At 37.4% G+C, this 20,028-nt stretch overlaps 1 protein-coding gene across 2 annotated transcripts in view; it reads left to right on the top strand.

The window, feature by feature from the left end:
• Nucleotides 1–237: 237 nt before the first annotated feature.
• The window catches only part of LOC129747251 (phospholipase B1, membrane-associated-like), a 43,231-nt gene continuing 23,440 nt past the window's right edge, over nt 238–20,028 (top strand). For both annotated transcript variants that reach the window (XM_055741359.1, XM_055741360.1), the window contains exon 1: nt 238–986. The gene's annotated coding sequence lies outside the window, so the exon portion shown is untranslated. The remainder of the gene's footprint in view (nt 987–20,028) is intronic.

Here is a 20,028-nt window from a genome sequence, read left to right on the forward strand (position 1 = left end):
CGTTGCCCGTACCTATATCAACTAGCGGTTCAAAGTATTCAGCTTCCGCTAAAGATGCTCAAACCGAGTAAAACCAAGATGTAAACATTGGCACGTGCGCACACAATTGAATCGGACATGCTCACGATCTCACCAGAAAGCTTGGGGCTGCCCATGATGAGCTTATTAAATTGCTAAGGTGTGGAAGCTGCGAGAAGATCTGCCAGAAGCAAAACATTCCTCAACGAGACCGGCTCGATTTCATTGGGTCTAACTCCCACCCTTAAGTAAAATAAATATTGAAAGTACAAACTTCCAATCCATAGACACGTACGCGTCGCCTTTGCTAAATGTTGTTCTATGTTTCTAACTTTACCGGCCTAGCAGAATAGATTTTTCTCAACTCGTTTTTGTTGACTTAGTTACGTTCGGAAGCTAATCGCGATCGGAGTGTCATGTAGCGAAATTCGTGGTTTGTTTAATATTCGGAAGAACAGTGGTGTAAGTTTTGTCAAGCGTGATGAATTCACGCATGTTTTTTTGTGATATCGATACCACACTTCAGTTGAGTGAGAGCTTATTGTGTGATTCAACAGTGATAAAAAATAGGTCATATTTACAAAATCAACTGGACCACGCAGTCTCCGGAGAAACAGGTTCTTTCCGAATAAACAAAACCTGCAAGTGACTACGTCTGAGACATGAATTCGTCAGACCCGGCCCCCAATCACGCCAAAAAGCCGGCCGTTGACGACGGACAAGTTCAATGTGATTAACTTTGTGAAAATCAATGCCATTTAGTTAGTCATTTGGGCAGCCAATCTTTTCGTTCACACCCAGTGTCAGTGTCAAGGGAATGGGAAAGATCTGTATTTTCTATACCGCCAATTGCCAACTTTAATAAGTAGGTACCACACCACCTTAGGCTGGGAGCGACGAATGCTGAAGAACCTGTCGAAAAGCTAGCACTAATCGAATTTAATGCTGCTTGAATTGGCTAAATAGAGGTAAGAGAAGAGAAAGATAGAGTTAAAAATAAAGCAATTAATTCGAAATGACGCTACGCAGTTTAATTGTAGATCATATTATTGACACAAAAAAAAACAAAATTGAGATGCATGTTCGACTCAAAAGAAATAATGTTTAAATCTTTATTCTTCGTTACTTCTTCAAGTTTCCTGTTAAATTAAAAAAAAAATTAAAAAAAAGTTATATCTCGATATTTTGGTGTTCAGCTGACAGATACCTATGTTGAATAGGTGCTTCATACTTTAGTTAAGTTCCAGTGATAGTTTATGATATAAGAGTGGAGTATCAAAAGGATATATTAATCAGATTAATATCGTTCTTATTGCACACGCACCAGTTAACCCAAGTGATTTAACGAAATGATCTCCATATATACAATGTGTTAGCTTAGCTGTGCCCATTTACATCGGAATGACCTATAATTTTTCAATCGAAGGAATATGCATACTGACTGCCACCTCTTCTGGATCAGCCAAAAAAAAAAAAACTAATTCAAAGTAATCGCAGCTTTATGGCACAATGATGGCCATCGTTTTGGCTACTGGAAACCCTCATCATGTTGATGTGTGTTTTGCTAGGTGAGCAAACCGATCATTATAATAATTGATCTCAGATTTGGAATTCCCGAAGAAGCGCCAGCGAAGCGTGCCATTGATGATGAAAATAGTAACGAGAGGTTGGAGGCTGACCATCAAAAGAAAAATGGAAGATTTCTTTATTTGAAGCTGGTGGACGTTTTTGGTGAAGCTTAGCAGAATTTAATCGTATTTTATTTTTTTAAATCCATCAATTTGACGCAAACTTCATTTCTTCTCCCGAGTCCTGTGGTTATTTACACGATCTTAGTTAGAAAAATGGCCAAGACTAAGCAGGGAAAAAGATTGTTTAATCTTGATCATTGGACCGCTGTAAAAAATGACTTTTTGCTCCCATATGTTTTCTCGATGCCCACACCCCCACTCCCCAGGGTCACCAAGCACCAGTGTAAAATTTGAGATGATTTGGTTGATTCCTGAGTTTGCGCAACGCGTTTCAATTTGTATGGAAGAAGAAATATTTGCACATCATATCAAATTCAAATAAGCTTGAAATGAAATTGGTCTTTGATTTTTGGTTCTGACTATTCCTAAGCTAAATTATTTGCCATGAACGGTTAAAGCTATATAAATGAAATTTTCTGACTTTTCCTAAAATAAAAAGCTATAGCCCTAATATCTTCCTATGCCAAATTTGATCCATTTGCTTGATTAGTTCTTGAGTTATGTAAAACTTGTAAGGAAGCCCCTCCCAAGCAACCAAAAGTCACATATTTACATGAATATAAGCATCGGAAGCTACAATTTGGCTGATAAAGAGAATAAACTGCCTAATTCCCTTTAGTGAACTTTATGTACTCATTAATGAACTTGAAAGTTGCAAAAGTTATTAGTATGTACGTTGTATGTGACTTGTTTTGCCCAATTCCCATAAGTAAACTATGTGTACTCATTAACGAACTTGAAAGTTGCAAAAGTGATCTATACGTACGTTATACGGGCATAAAAGGCACAAAACTGCTCAATACGGGATACGGGATTGGTAAGTCACATAAAGGGCACAAAAGTGCTCAAAACGGGATTTGGTAGGTAACAAAAAGTGCATTGATGTGCTTTCAAAATCAAACAACATCTAGGCGTGGTCTTGTGGTAGCGTATTCGATTCTCACCACGAAGGCCGGGGTTCAATCCCCAAGCCGGGCAAGTTTTTTTTCAACAAGTAATTTTGTAATTGAGTGACCATTCTGATGGGATATATGTAGGAAACGTAGGAAAGAAACAATTGAGCAATTTGTCGAGTTTGGAAGTCGGCGCGTGGCATCATGGCGGCACCAGTACAGAACACAGTAAATAATCAAGAGAAGGTGATATGATCCGAACCCAAGGGTTCAGTTGAGATAGAGAGAAACTTTTTGCTCATTTTGCGATTTTATGGAAGCTGAATTAAGAGCCCGCTGGAAGCTGAATAGAAGATCATTAAGACTTGTTTTGGAACTTTAAAGTATCAATAAGAACTTAAATTTTGAGCTGCATAGAACGTACTTCATATCAATGATGGGGCTGAGTAAGCGTTTTTGTACCTGTGTTATAGGACTTTTGGTTGCTTGGGCCCCTTCCCACTTCCTATCTTACCACTGGAAGAAGGATGGGGTCTTCCCAAGCAACTAAAAGTAACATATTTAGTTCAATAAAGGCTGTGAAAGTTACATATTGGCTGACAAAGAGAATCAACTGCCCAATTCCCTTAAGTGAACTTTATGTACTCATTAATGAACTTGAAAGCTGCAAAAGTGATTAAATAGTATGTACGTTTTATGTGACTTATATTGCCTGATTCTCATAAGTGAACTATATGTACTCATTAATGAACTTGAAAGCTGCAAAAGTGCTTTATATGTACGTTTTATGGGACTTAAGTCACATAAAGGCCACAAAAGTGCTCAACACGGGATTTGGTAAGTCACATAAAGGGCACAGAAGTGTTCAAAATAGGATTTACTAAGACACAAAAAGTGCATTGAGGAGCTTTCAAAATCAAATCACCACATCGAGTTTTAGTTTCAGTTAGAACAATAGCAGTAAATAATTAAGAGAAGGTGGTATGAACCAATGCCAAGGTTGCAGTTGAGATAGAGAGAGGTTTTTTGCTCATTTCACGATTTTTTGTAGACATATACCGAATATTCGGTCGGCCGAATATTCGGCGCCGAGTACCGCCGAAAAGCCGTTAAGCTGAATATTCGGCTCACCGAATAGCTGAGCTAAGTATTCGGCCGAATAGGCCGAATAGGCCGAATAGGCCGAATATCTACTACAGAATTGTAAAATTTTTCAAATGATTTTGGATGATTTATAAAATATCAAAAAAAAATGTTGTAAAAGCTACACAATCATTAAAAACTTACAGTATCAGCAAAACATCTAAGGTGTATACGCGTATCTTCCACTGTAGATCGTACAGGAGAATGCCGACAAGTATCGCTTTATACTTTGAATATAGTTTATTCTAGATTTTCTGGTTATATTAAGGCTTGCCCATAAATCCAGTAAAGATTCCAGATAAGACAAATCTGGCCGGAATGTCCAGATATTGTTTAAAACTTCCTGAATTTTGCTCGGGATTATTCAAATTATTTTATAATAAACTCATATTTCTCTTCAAAAATTTTTAGATTTTGTTTTCAATAACAAATTTTGCAAAATTTTAAAATGCATTTTTTTGCATTTTTTTATTTTTTTTTTTAAATCGTACTGAATGCCTGATCATGTGGATACGTGTGGTTAAGAATATGGTATGCTTACGATAAGAGATCTTCTTTCTTTTTAACAACTATTTTGAAGATATCTTGCTCAAATTCGACCTTCATCTAATTTAATATCAAAGCAGAGATTTCATTTTTACTGGAACGTAATCACTTTGATGATAAACGCCCAAGAAACTAGTCATCTTATGTGTTTTCAGTTATTGTATGTATGTATGTTGGTAATCCACCATGGGTGCACGAATTCACCGCAGTTTCTGCGAAAGTATGTGCTCACACGCATTCTTTTAGATTATTAAGTTCGACAAATCTTCAATGCAGCGCGCCACCATACCCGGACCCCATGACTTCGTATGAACTGTTATGAAGTGAATGTATTGCGTGTATTGATGTAGGTATATTTTGGAAGAACGAATCCATCAGGTGGGTTAGTTTAGGTATTCCGACATCCGTGTATATACCTGACCAGCTGGAAACTTATTGAACATTCCTATTATATAGTAAGTTATGGAATGAAACACATCTTACCTGTCGGCCACTAATGGGATTCGAACCCAAAAGTTTTTCTTGCCGATACTGGGAATCGAACCCAGTACGCCTGGCATACCAATACCAGACTCGCACCAGCCTATCCGCTAGACCACATCGGCGCTATTATCTTATGTGTTTTCAGTTATTGGTGATATTTTAAATTTCTTGTAATACATCATCCGATAATATCATCTGGTTGAAAATAATCGACTAAAACATACACACAAAACTTTCGGGGCTCCACTTAGCAAAAATTCGCTGTTTCTTTCCGTTAGCAAAAATATTTTTTTACTGATGAGTTAGCACTTTCGCGTCGGATCGTGTATTTTGCTCAATATGAGTAAAAAAAATCCATTTGCTAATAATTTGAGCATTTACAGTAGCTTGTACTCGAACCACCTCGAATTATTAGTAGGTACTCGAACCACTGTCGGTTTTTTGTTCTGTTTACTTTCCGGGTAAAATTTGTTTGTATACGGTCGTGTTTTAAAAACTTTGCAGTTCCGGGTTTGATGAGTTCCATTTCCAGCCGATTTAAAGATAGTGATCGCAAAAAGAAATCGATTGCTACTGCATCTGTCAGCTTTCTAGGGTTGCTGACCAGATCGCTTCCCGGGGAGAATTGGGTCGCCCGCGAGCCGTTTCTACATCCCCTGCATCTTCAAATGGCTTTTTTTCCAGACCTATCAGCAGAATTCGAAGTGCCGCCTGACGTTCAGAAGCAATTATGTTGGGCAGTTTATGCATACCCGAATGAAATGCACCGATTCCGGAGGCTGTTTTGGAGTGGCGAACCTCCGATGCAGTGTATAGCACGGTATGGAGAAGCGCTTGCGAGTTAAATGTAAGTTTTAAGTTTGTTAAAGAAACCTTATACCCCTCCCTTTTTTTTCAGGAAGGCAGCGGCAAAAAAAAAACTGAATCCCACCCAGTAAGGGAGCATGCATCCGGATTAGAACAATCTTCCGAAGGGGAGGAGGATGATGAAACTTCAGGAGCTCCTCAAGATGAGAACGGTGTCATTAAGTTCTGGGTGTTTTTAAGGATTTTCCTGGGTAAGTATTAAAAGTTAGTATCAATTTTAGAAATGACAAAAATTTTCTCTGCAAGTTATAAACTTTGGATCTGATCAGATTTTTTGGTACGAGTTTCTATAGCAAAAATTTATTTCAAATAGGAAATCTGAGTCCTAACCCATTTGAAAGTCAATCCATGTAGATTATTGATTTTCAATGCATATGTTTCAATGTCTGAAATTGTTATTTATGTTATTTTACGATAAACCCTAGTAAAGCCTAGTCCACACTAGGCAATATGAACTGCGATTTTTGTTATGAAACGAACATTGTTGTCTGTTGTTGTTGTTGGAAACCTGAGACGGTCTCAGTGTCTCCCGAAGAAAATGGGAGACGCTGAGACTGTCTCGAGACGAACCGTCTCTTAGTGTGGACTAGGCTTAAGAAAAAATATTGCTATCAGGCAGGATACATTACAAAACGAAGCTGTTTAACTTTTATAATTTTCATTTACATGCGACAAACTTGAACACTAAGAAAAAAAGAAGAAGATAAAGCTGAATTAGTCTGTGGCTGAGTTATTTGTTGATTTTTATTTTCAGATTTCGGTGATTGAGATCGACATTTCAAACATCGTGGTGACACTGAATGCCTTGATAAGAACGCTATGATGGAAGAAACTGGATAACTTGAGATGGACTTTATGGTAATGATATTTTTAAGCATTTTGTACGTAAGACGAACTTTCTTTTTCTCTTCTTTCTCTTCAGGAATTTATTGATCACCACCAAAAAGAGCCCTCTCCCCCAGTCGCCAAACTTATACAGGTGTATAAGTTTTCAAATGTTCGTGGAAGGCCCGCAGGTATAAGATTTGTGGTTTAATACAAACGAAAATAATAGATAAATGATTGAAGCAAATCAACTCTCATCTTTATTATCTGAAAAAGAAATCCCTATTATTAAAAATAACAAAATTTCAATTTAACTCAAATTTTAGCAATTATTCGAAAAAAAAAATTGCTTAAATTTTAGCAAAACAAAATTTAGTTTACTGAAAACTTAGTAAAAATTTAGTCCGGACACTTATGACTATTTTACTAAAATTTTAGTAAAAAAAAATTGCTAAATTGATTGCTAAGTTTTTAGCTGGTCAAATTTGAGCAAAATTTTGCTAAATTATGGCCTCAGAAATTTTGTGTGTAAGGGGCATTAATATGGAAGAAATAGAAAGCGTTGAAATAATCGCTTAAGTTTTTTTCATTAAAAACTCAATGAAATATTCGACCGAATATTCGGTAGAATATTCGTTTAGCCGAATAGTTGAAAAGGTCAATATTCGGCATTCGGCCGTTCGCCGAATACCACTATTCGGTACATCTCTAATTTTTTAGAAGCTGAATAAAAAGACCGTTGAAAGCTGAATAGAAGATCATTAAGACTTGTTTTGAAACTAGAAAGTATCAATAAGAACTTAAAATTTGAGCTACATAGAACGGACTTCATATCAATGATGGGGCTGAGTAAGCTTTTTTATAACTGTTTTATGGGACTTTTGGTTGCTTGGGTTAAATACTCATAGAATCATTCATCTTAATCAAATGCTCTTCCATGCCAAATTTTATATTATTTGCTTGATCGGTTCTCGAGTTATTCAAGCATTTGTTTTTTGTTTGTCAGACCCCCGCCCACCCTTTCCTTTGTGAGAAAGCGGTTTTAAACCATAATAGGAACCTTTCCCGGTCTTGAATATTCTCATCTGAAATATTTCACGCAAATTGGTTCAGTAGTTTTCGAGTCTATAGGGAACAGACAGAGAAACAGACAAAAATTTATTTTTATATAGGGGAGAGTGGGGATACTTGATCCCCTTTTCTTATTTTCACCATATGTATTTGGAAAAAATTTAGCAACTCGCACTCTTTTACATTTTCTGACAGCGTGTTATTTCAAGTTTCTATGCTCCTAAAATTAGAACGATACTTGAACCCGTAGATGAACTAGAAGCATTTTCGTGGAAGTAAAAAAATTGCGATATTTTTGAAGTTAAGGGAGACTTGATCCCTTATTCAGGAAGCCCTAATCCATGGAAAAAATCAAACAAAACCCCAAGATAGAATGTTAATTGACTATTTTAGTCATGTTTGTTCTTATTTCACAATCTATAATTGTCAGAAAAAAAAATCTATAGCTTATTCTCAACCCTTATGACATTGCATACTTACGGGCGCAATTTTTTTTTATAAACAAGAGAAAATCAATTATTTTAGTCCTTTTCTTCAGATGATTGATGGATACATATTAGCTATTGGATAAATATTAGTAATCTCATAATCAGCAATGACCACGATCCATTGAGAAGAAGAATATACCGGGATCATTTGTACCCATATATTAGGGATCAATTGTACCCAAAATCAACATTTTAGAAAACTTTATCTGAAAAAAGTTGGGAGTTTTTTATCGCTTTGAAAATATTGTATTTTGAAGTTCATTTTATACTCGAAAGATTGATGTATTGGAAAAAATATTTTTGTTATAATATTTCCATGTTAGGAACATTTTAAAATGATGAAGAAAGATCTTCAAGTCATATTTTGTGAATTTTTTCAAACAAAGTTCAATAACTCAAAAACTTATTTTGTTAAAATTTTTTGAGCTTCAACCATTGCTGTTTTGTTCCATTTGGCACATTTTTCTAGAACATTTGATCTTTGTACGACATTCCAGTTTGGAGATATAGCTAAGGAATCAAGTATCCCCAGGGATCAAGTATCCTCATTCTCCCCTACATATACATAGGGTGAGTGCTCCTACTTTGGTCCTAGAGCCTACTTTAGTCCTAAAATGCCGAAAATTGGAAATAAATCATTTTGTTTGCATAGCATAAAGATGCTGCTATGTGCACAATGAACTCTTATTCTTCCTGAATCCTTCCATACCGCTTTTTGCCATAAAAAGTCTTTCTGATAAAATTTTCAACGATTTTAAAAATGTGCCTCCTATTCAGAGGTAAATTAGACAGCTCAATTAGTGGGGTGCGTTTTGAGAAATGAGAGAGAATAAGGAAAAATTACATTTTTTAAAGTGTCCAACAAAGTTTAAAAGAGAATTACTTTCACTGTGGAGAATATGATCCAGACAACCTATTTTCCCTAAAATAAATGAAAATCAATGGAAAACCCGGAAAATTTGTAAAAGGTCCAAATAAAGGAAACTTTGACTTTGATGTTCCATTTTTAGACCTAACATCACAAAAACTTTGTTTGAATACCAATCTAATCAACAAAGGTGCGAATTTTTAATTGGGGCATAATTCAGAACCAATATTGAACAATTCGCACATTTTTTGTTAGCTTTACGCAAATAAACCACAAGTTAGTAAACATAATAATGTTTCAACTATTGTTCAGCTGATGGGGCTCACGAGAAGTAAAGGTGTTTAAAATATTCATAACAGAAATTTTAGTATTTTTAGTCGTTAAAAAGCTATAACGCTTTTTTAAAATAATATTTGATTAAAGATTACACTTTTAATTTATTTGATTATTTTTTTCGATAAATCATACATTTTATAGGAAATCTAGTTATAGGTCCAATTAAAGGTACCAGTACAGTACCAAAATTGGAACAGTAGGTTCAAAGATGGAAATTTTGATCATCAATGTCTTTGCAAATCTTTCAATAATGGCGAAACCTATGTTGAAAATTCCCATTTAAACTTGTAGATAAGATCATGAACTATAATTAAATTTCTTGAATGATATAAATCTCCCGTTTGTTTATGAGAAAAACATGATTTTTTAAAAACCACCGCTTAAAGGGTCCAAAGTAGGGCAACTAACCCTACTTATATGGATTTCAACTCGAATCCGCTTTTAAGTGCCAATATGACAATATCGCCAGTTAAACGTTATGAACTTTGAGTCAGGCTCGAAAAAAATGTTCTTGAGAGATCACTAATGAATAAATGAAATCAATCATTTTGCATCATTTCTTTTTTTTATTGACGCTATCTGAAAGCCCGGGCAAAAACACTCTCTAATCACTCAAGTTATTGTCCTGAAAACTCTGTAAGATAACTTAAATATTAATTTCAGGAAATATTAAGGTACAATAGTTTATTTGTACGTTCTTCAACATTTAAGAAAAACGCGTTGAAAAAACATCCACACATATTTGTTAATTTACGGTGGAACAGCTCATTAAGAGGTGCTATAGGTCCGTTCATTAGCAGAAATCGCATTAAAGGTTGCCAAGCACTTTCTTTTGTGGGTCCCTTGGGTGTGATGAATTACCTACCTTTGTAGGTATCTATATTGATGTGGTGGCTGTCAATGTCACGATCATGTCCCTGAACAAACATCATACCATCAAACGAACTTTCCGCGCAAACTGCTCTGCTGCCAGGGGTATTGTTTGTTAATTCGTTTTGCCGCACGCCCGGCTTGGCTGAGAACTAATGCGGCGTTTTGCTAGCTTCAAATCCAAAGTCGTTGAGGCGTTTTACTTTCATCCACACGAGATCTCGATCACACCTGCTCACTTTTATATGAACCTGACGCAATGGTAGATCATTCATCATACGCCAAGTCTCGAAGAGCAAGTAAGCCAAGCAAGTGCATGTTAATGATTAATATTTCATACGTGCTTGATAGCTCAAATAGAGTTTTATGGTTTATTTTGTAACAGTCAATATTTTGCAATATGGTCAAAAGTCGGGGCAAACCCTTCTGAAACGATTGGACGTGCACATGAATTGAACGGTTTAAATTTTCGGTAATGCCTAGTTGATGATATCGTGTAGGACGTGTGATAAAAATGAAGCTCATTAAAGTCTACAAGCGAAGATTGATTTACTTTCCTGTTCATTATTCAGCCGTATACCCATAAATTTACAGTCCGCTTAAATTTAATTGTCATATCGACCTACACTAGCTGAATATAGTTTACCTGGGCCTTGATCCTAAATGAAGACAGGGTCCGGCAGTTGAAGTGCTACATTGAAATAAATTTATCAAAACAACAACTTTTTATTTCAAATTCATTCAATTTCTGTTAAAAAAAAAATACTTTTTCAAAATTAACTGGTAAAGTTCGGTCGAAGCAGCGCTGCCGACAGAGGGTGAGCTTGACAAAGCCCCTCTTGAGGACTGTTGGGATACCATCAAGACAGCGTCATGTGGAGCGAACTCGACGGAACGACTGGTTCAACGAGGAGTGCAGGAGGGTGATTGACGAAGAGAATGTCGCGCGGGCGGAAGTAGTGCAAAGAGGCACCCGTCGAAATGTGGAAAGTCACCGACAGCGAAAGAGGCAGCGAGTCCGAATTTTCCAAGAGAAAAAGCGCCGCCTGAAGGAGGAGGAGCTCGAGAAGCTGGAGCAGCTGCATCGTTCCCAAGAAACGCGAAAGTTGTATCAGAAACTAAACGCATCCCGCAAAAGCTTCGTACCGCAAGCCGAAATGTGTAGGGCTAAGGAAGGGGGCACGCACGGACAATCGTGAGGTGATCAAAAGGCGGAAGCAGCACTTCGATGAACACTTGAACGGCGCACAAGCAGGAGATCAAGACAGTGTGGGGGAAGGTACATCGCCGGCGTAGCCAACGACGTAGAGGAGCCACTCCCAACGATGAGTGAAGTAGAGGAAGCCATTCGTCAGCTGAATAGCAACAAGTCTGCTGGGAAGGATGGCATCGCAGCTGAACTCATCAAAATGGGCCCGGACAAGTTGGCCGATTGCCTACACAGGTAAAAAGTCCGGATATGGGACATAGAACAGCTACCGGAGGAGTGGAAGGAGGGGGTAATACGCCCATCAACAAGAAGGGCGACAACAGGACTGTGAGAACTACCGAGCGATTACTGCCCTCAATGTCACCTACAAAGTGTTGTCTCGAATCCTACTCCGCCGCCTAACGCCACAAGCAAACAGATTCGTAGGAAGTCATCATGCCGGCTTCATGCAGGGACGGTCGACGACGGAACAAATCTTCACATTACGATAAATCCACCAAAAATGCCTTGAACACCAAGTTCCTAAGCAACATCTATTCATCCACTTCAAAGCCGTATACGACACGATCGACCGTAACGAGCTATGGAAAATCATGGCGAGAACGGCTTTTCCGGGAAGCTGACCAAACTAATCAAGGCGACGATGGATGGAACGCAGTGCCGTGTGCGGATTTCGGGTGAGTTGTCGAGTTCATTCGAATCGCGCAGGGGGCTTCGACTAGGTGATGGTCTATCCTGCATGATGTTCAACGTGGCGCTAGAATGTGTGAAATGCGGGGCACAATTTTCAACAGATTCAGTCAATTTATCTGCTTTGCCCATGACATTGATATAATCGGCAGATCATCTGCGGCGGTGGAGAAGATTTACCGCAAACTGAAAAGCGAAGCAGGAAGGCTTGGGTTGATGATTAATACGTCCAAGACGAAGTATATGCCTGCGGATCCGAGACCGACCGAATCTGTTTGTCCAGTTATAAAAAGGTCGCAATCCGCAGGCAGATCTGGCGTCGAATTATCAGCGGAAGTCTTGCTTACTAAGGACTCCGCAAGCAACTCCAGAAGACTTAGTCCTCGCACGAAGTGTAACCTGTATATGACGACTCTACGGCGAACCCAGTATCCAGAAGCTGGTGAAGGCTGGCCGGATACGCTGGGCGGTACATTTTGCGAGAATGCCGGACGACTGTCCTGCAAAACAGGTGTTCGCTACGAATCCGGTAGGAACAAGACGAGCGGGGGAGCGTGGTTAGACCAAGTGGAGCGTGATCTGGCGAACGTGGGGTGCCCGAGGAATTGGAGAACGGTTGCCATGGACCGAGTGAGTTTTAGGAATTATGTTCGTCAAGTTATGTCGTGAGACGGAATACTATGTAAATAAAAATAAACTACTTATGGATTTTAACTTATGGGTTTGTATGAGAAAATTTCAAATTTTGTTTTGTTCTTTTAACTCTAAAACTGAGTCATCTAATTGTTCTTGTGCAAGTTTAAAAAAATTTAGAATTAAATTTCCTACTGAACATCTTTGTCTAATCTCTCCAGATAATCGAGTTAGATTTGAATCCGCTACACTGCAATTTCAAGTAAAACATCATTGAAAAAATTCGTCAAGAAATGTTCCGTTTAGGTATAGGTACCTGGCGGTGATGCCCCTAATCGAATAAGCCTTTATTTTTAGTTCGAAATCTGATTGCTCGAGACATAAACTCATTTATTATTACATCTTTATAGCTTAAGATAATGCTTATTAATTAGAATTTCTATGGAGAATTTCATACGAATACAAATATAAGTGGGTGCATAGGTAAATTTGAAAATGATATTGAATCTTGGAACAATTTAAATTTAAAATGAATTTCATAATTGTATTCGATCAAAAATGTGTGTTTTCCAAACCCCATCAAAATATTTGCAACTCATAAATTTGATTTGTTCCGTTATCGTAGGCGCGCAACGTTAGTCGAATCGTCTTCGCGCATCGGCAAATTCGGAATGGAAGAAGGGGCACGTCTAACTAGATGGCGCTTCAAAACCGGATTCTATCTGATTCATAGCCCGACTCTATGTCAGTGGTACGAATAGGAAGACCGACAAAAAAAAAAATAAAAAAAAAACCAGCAAAATTATGTCAGCTTCTCCGCGTTCCTTCATTGCCATCGATACTCAACCGATTTCACCGCGACCAAATGATTCATTCATAAACAACATAATCGACAGTGAGGATGGTTAGGAATTTAAAGTGATAGTATTGTTTGTTTTTTTTTGGAAAGAAGAAATTCATTTTTGGATGGCATTGCCGGTTTGAAACAAATTTTCTATTACGAACATATTTTATGTTTATAATCAAATATTTTATCGAAATCATTCTTAAATGAAGGCAATGGAATAAATACCTCTCTAGTGTACTGCTTATATTTTATGTACGCTGGGTTCGTCACTTACGGAATTTCACATATCCACCTTCGATCGTTGAAATCATTTGTTTGGCCCAGACCGGATGAGCCACACTTATGAATTACGAGAGAAACTCGTGCTTACATTTTGTTGGCATCGTTCCGTGTGTTTGTCTTGTTATTTGTTTGTTTTGTTTAAGGATGGTATAATTTCAAAACTGTTTATTACTGATGTTGACTGTTACATTATTCAGTTTTGCTATGGTATTTACCTTTCTGTCTCAAGGAAAATATTAATCGTATTTACAGAAGATAAACTTTGGATGATAAATTACTTGAAGTTACCTTTTATGGATTTTCATTCATATTCGCTTTAATTTCATGGGATAATTACTTGTAGTGTGAAAATAATTCCATTGAATATTATCTTGAGGCTTAATATAGCTTTCGGAATATACTGGTTGATAATTATTTGAGTCAGAATTTCTGGTTTTCTGTGAAGGCGTAACTAATTTATTTTAACGCTATTTATGATTGAGACCTTAAAAAGGTACAAAAACTACAAAAGCTGAATAAGTTGAACGTGAAACAACGGAACCAACAATAAGCTTGCAAGCAAGCAAACGTGAAACTAAAAAGAGATCAACAAAACTCACTGCTAGCTGAATTTGGATTTTTTTTATATTATTGTGAAGAACCCGTCTAGCAAATGCCCGTGCCTTTTTCTGTCCCATTCGTAGAAATCCTCAACCACGCCGTGTTGTCGGTCGGCTATAGTCAAGTTCAAGTTCAAGTCCACGATATTGCTGGATCAAGTCGACTCTCTTGGGGCGTTTGGGTTTTTCTCACGACAGATGTAGGTAATTAAGCAACGAGTTTTTTGCCGGATGAACACACAATGTTTGTTTATTTCATTAGTGGCTGCTAGCAAATCTACTCGTATTAGATCAATGTTTGAAATTATAATTCGTTTTACGTGTTCTGAATATTTATTTAAATCCATAGATGTATTTTTTTATTTGATTAACTTATGTTCAAACATTTTGATACAGTGAAAGTTTTGGCGTATTTGTTCAAATTTATCAATATAAAATATCTTGCAGTTGAGCGACTTTTAGAAAGATAAACTTTAAAAAGGTTCTAATAAATTCCCAGTAGTCGACACATCTTCAAATATCATAAAATGAGGTTATTACATTCTATTAAAATTTACGAAATTTTCTTCTCGATACGGTTTTCATACTTTCGTATCGGTTTGGGTGAATGGGAAGTTGAACAGCAGAACTAAATAAATGCTTTTCCATCCTCGAATTTGATTTGCCGTTATACCTACTTAAGTTGAGTACCATTCATTTAGTAAGGCCACTTTTTCAAGCGAAAATTTTCCTCTAGAAAAGTTTATGCAGGTGTAAATTTTGTTATAAAAATATTCAATGTAGATATGATGAACGTGGGTTGCCCGAGAAATTGCCATGGACCGAGTGAATTTTAGGAATTATGTTCGTCAAGTTATGTCATGAGACGGAATACTATGCAAATAAATAAATAAAGGTATGGTTCATCTTTAATCTTAACGCATCAAAACGGGTCTATCTCGGAGCTCTGTGAACGAAAAAAAAGTTATGTACTCCAAATGTAAGTCTTTTATCACACTTTAATCTTCCGTTCGGGTTAATATGACCCTAAGCAAACTGTAAAATCGTCATAACTCTTTTGAAAAAAAAAAATAATCGGAAAATATGAAATTTGGAACATATTACTTGAATCACGCGATACATAATTTGTAGAAAAAGCAGCTTCCGGTGACCACCGGAAGTGCCCTACTGCCTGCCCAAAAAAACACACACACATTTGCCGTTCGGTTCAATATGACCCGAGAGTTTGCATGCGTTCCCCGGATGACATATGTTAACCGATTTTCATGATTTTCGATTCAATGCTTTGGAATTATTTATTTTATTTACATAGTATTCCGTCTCACGACATAAATTGACGAACATAATTCCTAAAATTCATTCATCCTTCGCCTCCACACTCCATTCTCCTGTACGCCACCAAAGATGGTTCTTAACACTCGTCGCTCGAAAATTCCGAGTGTACGCAGGTCCTCCTCGAGCGATATCCATGTCTCGTGCCCGTAGAGAACAACCGGTCTAATAAGCGTCATATACAGGATCCACTTTGTGCGAGGGCTAAGTCTTCTCGACCGCAGTTGCTTGTGGAGTCCATAGTAGGCACGACTTCTGCTGATAATTCGCCTCTGGATCTCACGGCTGGTGTCATTGTCTGCGGTCACCAGTGAGCCGAGAAAGACAAAGTCTTCGACTATCTCCAGCTCGTCGCCGTAGTTCGTGACCTTGTTATTACTGGACAAGCGGGTTTGGTCGCTCTCGGATCCGCAGGCCAGCATGTAATTCGTCTTGGATGTATTAATCATCAACCCAATCCTTCCTGCTTCGCGTTCCAGTTTGCGATAAATCTTTTCCACCGCCGCAGATGATCTGCCCACTATATCAATGTCATCGGCAAAGCAGATAAGTTGACTGGATCTGTTGAAAATCGTGCCCCGCATTTCGCCCACCGCTCGTCGAATAACACCTTCTAGCGCCACGTTGAACATTATGCAGGATAGACCATCACCTTGTCGAAGCCCCCTGTGCGATTCGAATGAACTCGACAATTCACCCGAAATCCGCACACAGCACTGCGTTCCATCCATCGTTGCCTTGATCAGTCTGGTCAGCTTCCCGGAAAAGCCGTTCTCGTGCATCATTTTCCAAAGCTCGTTACGGTCGATCGTGTCGTATGCAGCTTTGAAGTCGATGAATAGATCGTGTGGAAAAGGAAATTAGCTGCTTAGGAAATTTTTTCTGGTTTCTGAACCTATATAAAACTTCAGTTGATGTAACTTATCCGAACGTCTAGATTCTGCTCCGAACGAAAAAAAAAACCCCGGAAGTCATGTCAACTCAGAATTTCCATGTCTTCTCATCTATTAAAATTATTTTATAAGTATTGAAATTGTGAAAAATTATTTTTTCCAAAAAAATATGTTGAAATTGAAAAACGTACACTCTTAGCCGATTAAGGCTTAACAGACTGAATAAAAGACATGGACAACTTTAGATTAACATTTAACATCCAGTACCGAGGTGGGAATCGAACCTATGTCATCGGTGGACTAGCTATTACCATCTTACCACGCTAACCACACGACCACCGAGACGTCATATGGAATTTACTCAAATATGTCGGAATTCGACAACATTTTCAAATGTTTTGTAGTAAGCATGTTAGCAGTTTCAGAACCTTCGGGTGAACTTAAATCGAACAAAATCGTCTGCTCACCCGGTTGTGCTCTCGAAATCTGCCTTCCTCCTGAAGGAATCGCCCGCATGGCTACGTGAGCTGGTTTGTGCTGATGCTTAAGAATATTTTTACGTAATTCATAGCTAAGGAATCCGAAAGAAATGACCGACCTGGAATTTTGGCGACGACTTTTAGTATGAAAACACGGACACGAATTGGAACTTGGAACGTTTTAAGCCTCGACCAACAAGGCAAGCTGGCTCAACTTGCTAGAGAAGCCAGTCGCCTCAAGTTTGAAATTCTGGGACTGATCTAAGTCCGCTGGCCTAACACTGAAGAACATAAGACACAGTACGGGCAAGTCCTGCTTTACTCTGGCATACGAGGAGAACATGCTAAATACTCGGGAACGAAGAGTTGGTTTCCTATAAACACCCCGCATGGAGCAGTATTATATAATAACGATTCCCATTATCTTCTTCCCAAGACACCCAAAAGATTCCCTTTATCGTTTTTGGATTATTAATGAACGATTATGTTAATCGTTTTTTCATCAAATGGAATCGTTTAGACACAAATAACGATACAGGGAACGGGTTGTTAAGTAGAATAACGATTAATTTTTTTGCTTTTTTCTAGAGATTATTTTTAGAAAATTTAGCAAAAAGATAGATGTAATCGTTTTCATATCATCCATTTCTATCCATTTTGACGATACAATGTATCTTTCAAAGATCTTTTTAAGATTTGCAGGAAAAAAGGAAACGATACGTGTAATAATTTGTTCTAAATTATTTCATTTCTGAAATTAAAGCATTTGATAATTATACTCTTTTACATCTTTTTCTACAAATAAGATGACCAAACATTAGACTTTAGACCACAATATGGATTGCCTATTATAGTCACTATGTTCCATTTGTACAGTTTGTCGTTTTTATTTTGTCCTGTCTTTGTTGCTCCTGCATACTGTAAAATTGAAAAAATGATGTAGATCTTAAAAAATTTCAACGCTTTAAAACCTGGGTCAACGCATTACTGAAACTTGCACATGTCGACCTATATTAACATGGCATCGAAAGATATAAGATTTCGGTAAGGTGTTTTAGTTATGTTTTTTCACTTCCGGCAAATTTCGATGGTAGTATTCTTTTCTTCGTCGCTACTATTGGCAGTCAAACCTCCGGCCTTCCGGTCAATTGATGATGATCGATTCCATTGATTTCCTTAGTAAATCCGTGGCCAACGTTGCGGTTAAAAAACAATTGAGTCCTTTTCAACTTATCGGTGACATTTTTGGTTGAGCAGTTCTTAAACTTTTCTGTTTTCGAGTTGGGAATGTTCCATGTAGACCAAGGTTCGTTTTCTGACTAATAAATACCTGCAAAACCAAGAAAATTTAATGCTCAACAAGACCAAGTCTAGGGATAAATTGTGGTTTGGAACTTACCACCGAAGCTAAGTAGGAATTTATAGTTTTTGCCATTGATTTCTCACTGGTTCCATTCCAATACCGGCTGCTCAGGAACAGTGATCCGAGGTACAAAGAATTGAGTCAAGGGGGGACCGAATTTTTCCCACCGATAGATCCAGTCGAAGCACATATTCTTTTTCATCCGGATTCATCGTTTTCACTCTTTATTTAAATGTTTTACAACGAAGGTTTCATAGAAGAACGACCAATGCTTCTCTATATATTTCCTTTTTTCCTGCAATTCAGGGCTGAAGTTCGAGTCTATGAGTTTTTCTTCCGAACCGTCTAAGCCATGGCCGTAGGAACGGGGGGAGGGGGGGGGGGGGGGGGGTTTGGGGGTTAAACCCCCCCGCATGAGGGTCCAAAAAGCAAGCGAGGTATTCTACTCTAGACTCAAAATTTTAAATTCTTAATCAAATTATGATAATAAAGCAAAGATATTCAAGAGTAACTATCTGGAATAAAAACTAATGCAAAAACCTCAAAAATCCATCCCAAGCTTAAAATTCTGCTACAGTTTTCAAAATTTTTCCACTGCTTCATAGAATAAGGTTGTCAGATTGTTTTCAGCACATATCCGGGCCGAAAAAATTTGTTTTTCCGGGATTTTAAGCCCAATGGGTTTATTCATCCCAAATTCGGGCCGGACAAATCCAGGCTGTTTTATATTAAAACCTGGCAAAAGGCGGGTATTTATTTGATTTCAAAATTGTCGACCAAAATCCAGGCAATACCGGACAATTTTGGTCAAAACCTAGGAATTGCTCATCAAAAATCTAAAAAAAAATCTTTAAAAAACCTTTCATGATTATTTTTTTTGAAACTTGCTGCAAAAATTTTGGACGCATAAATATTACTACACAATTTGTTTTTTTTAGTTTGATTTAAGAATAAAAATGAAAACAAACTTGGGCAAAATCCGGGCTTTTCCAATGAAATCCGGGAAACGGGGCGGACCGGACTTTTCCCAAATTTTATATTAAATATCCGGGCCAATCCGGTTAAAACCAGGCAATCTGTCAATTTTATTATAGAAATTCAGTTATGAATATTAAATTTTAAATCAAACCCATTTTGAAGGTTCTGGTTCCATATTCCCAAAACCGAAATTATATTTCGACATTTTTTCGTATTTCTGATTCTATATCAAGTTAAGGATTCTTGATTTTCAGTTCGACTAATCATATGAAATTAGTAATGAAAAGCTGCTTTGAAATCCTGGCTTCGGTTTTGCATTTCATATAAAATTTGAATAAAGTTTCTCGAAAATCCCATGCATTTTCAGTAGATTTCAAAATATAAAAAAAAGAAGAATTTTGTTTATATTTAAACATATGAAGCTTCTAGGATCCAAAATTGAAAACTCAGATTCGGATTCATCATTTGAAATTCGCATTTTAAACCGGATTCACAAAACAGATCAGAAATCAATAATTGAAATGATGAATGAAGATTAAACCAGCTCTACAGAATTTAAATAA

Source organism: Uranotaenia lowii, chromosome 2 (assembly GCF_029784155.1).
Source record: "Uranotaenia lowii strain MFRU-FL chromosome 2, ASM2978415v1, whole genome shotgun sequence".
In the NCBI taxonomy this organism is placed as follows: Eukaryota; Metazoa; Arthropoda; class Insecta; order Diptera; family Culicidae; genus Uranotaenia; species Uranotaenia lowii.